Source organism: Gossypium hirsutum, chromosome A13, assembly GCF_007990345.1.
Source record: "Gossypium hirsutum isolate 1008001.06 chromosome A13, Gossypium_hirsutum_v2.1, whole genome shotgun sequence".
Taxonomy (NCBI): Eukaryota; Viridiplantae; Streptophyta; class Magnoliopsida; order Malvales; family Malvaceae; genus Gossypium; species Gossypium hirsutum.
In genome coordinates this window covers 92716123-92717872 of record NC_053436.1, presented here as the reverse complement: position 1 = coordinate 92717872, position 1750 = coordinate 92716123, and the positions used below count along the sequence as shown (strand labels likewise).

The window sequence follows — 1750 nt, the reverse complement described above, 5'->3', positions numbered from 1 at the left end:
GATGGTTTGCAAGATGAGGATCCAAACACTCCCTTGGCAAATTTTTTAGAATTCTGCGATACATTTAAAATTAATGGTATTTCTGACGATGCCATTCGTCTTCGATTATTCCTTTTTTCATTGAGGAACAAAGCTAAACAGTGGTTGAACTCGTTACCACGAGGGTCAATTACTACTTGGGAACAAATAACCGAAAAATTTCTATTAAAATATTTTTCGCCAGCTAAAACAGCCAGATTACGTAATGATATCTCTTCATTTGTGCAAATGGACTTAGAAACTCTTTACGATGCATGGGAGAGATACAAGGACCTACTGCGAAGGTGTCCTCACCATGGACTACCTCTATGGTTGCAAGTTCAAACATTCTGCAATGGTGTGAACCCCTCGACAAGGCAAATGATTGATGCAATAGCCGGGGGAACCATCAACAACAAAACACCTGAAGAGGCTTACAAATTTATTGAAAAGATGGTACTGAATAATTATCAGTGGCAAGTTATGAGGACTAAGCCAACTAAAACAGCAGGCGTTTATAATGTCGATTCAGTTACTATGCTGTCAAATTAGGTAGAACTTCTAAATAAAAATATTGATGGTTTACTTGGTTCTACCCAGGTACATCCAGTAATGAGGTGCGAGACGAATGGAAGAGGAGCATGCATAGAGTATCAACCCTTCAACCCTAGCATCGAGGAAGAACAAGTCTAATATATGGGTAACAATAACTCTAGATCCCAAAATAACCCATATAGTAACACTTATAGTGCAGGTTGGAGGAACCATCCCAATATCTCGTGGGGCAGTCAAGGAAATCAAAGACCACAACATCCTATGGGTTTTCAACAACCACCCTATCAACAGGAAAAGAAACCAAACCTTGAAGAGATGCTGTCTAAATTTATCTCGGTGTTAGAAACCCATTTCCAGAACACCGAGATAGCACTTAAAAATCAACAAGTGTCGATCCAAGGGCTCAAAACTCAGATAGGCCAGCTTTCCAAACTAATCTCCGAATGATCACAAGGTAGCTTGCCAAGTTATGCCGAACCCAACCCAAGGGAACAGCTCAACGCGATTAATGTTCAAGATGAAGAAGGATTCGTTGAGCCTGAGCCAGAACCAAAGTAAGAAACTGTGGTTAGCAAAGATCAATGTGAGGTAGGTCATAATAAAAAAAACCAGTGAATGTTGAATATAAACCTTGTGTTCCATACCCCAACGCAAAAAGGAAAGACCGCTCAGTTGAACAATTTGGTAAATTCCTTAAACTCTTAAAAAAATTACATATTAACTTACCATTTATTGAAGCTCTATCGCAGATGCCAAACGCAATGAAATTTTTAAAGGAGCTTTTAGCAAATAAACAGAAGTTGGACGAGGTGTCGCATGTGGAGCTAAATGCAGTTTGCTCAGCTATTCTACAAAATAAACTACCCAACAAACTAAAAGATCCAGGGAGTTTTACGATTCCTTGCTTAATTGGTAGTTTAGATGTTAATAATGCATTAGCTGATTTAGGGGCTAGTATTAACGTCATGCCCAACAAAATGTTCAAACAATTAGGTCTTGGGAAGCCCAAACAAACTAGGATGAGCATTCAAGTATCAGATAAAACTATAAGATTTCCTAGGGGTATTATTGAAGATGTGCTAGTTAAAATTGATAAATTTATATTTCCCGTTGACTTCATTGTTCTAGACATAGAGGAGGATAGCAACACTCCTTTGATTTTAGGACGGCCCTTTTT

General features: G+C 38.5%; 1 non-coding gene across 1 annotated transcript; it reads right to left on the bottom strand.

Annotated features, from left to right (window-relative positions):
- Positions 1 to 234: 234 nt before the first annotated feature.
- LOC121212902 (small nucleolar RNA R71) lies at positions 235 to 341 on the bottom strand. The gene has a single exon (XR_005908275.1). It is a non-coding gene; the product is annotated as a small nucleolar RNA R71 (small nucleolar RNA).
- Between the last annotated feature and the right edge of the window lie 1409 nt (positions 342 to 1750).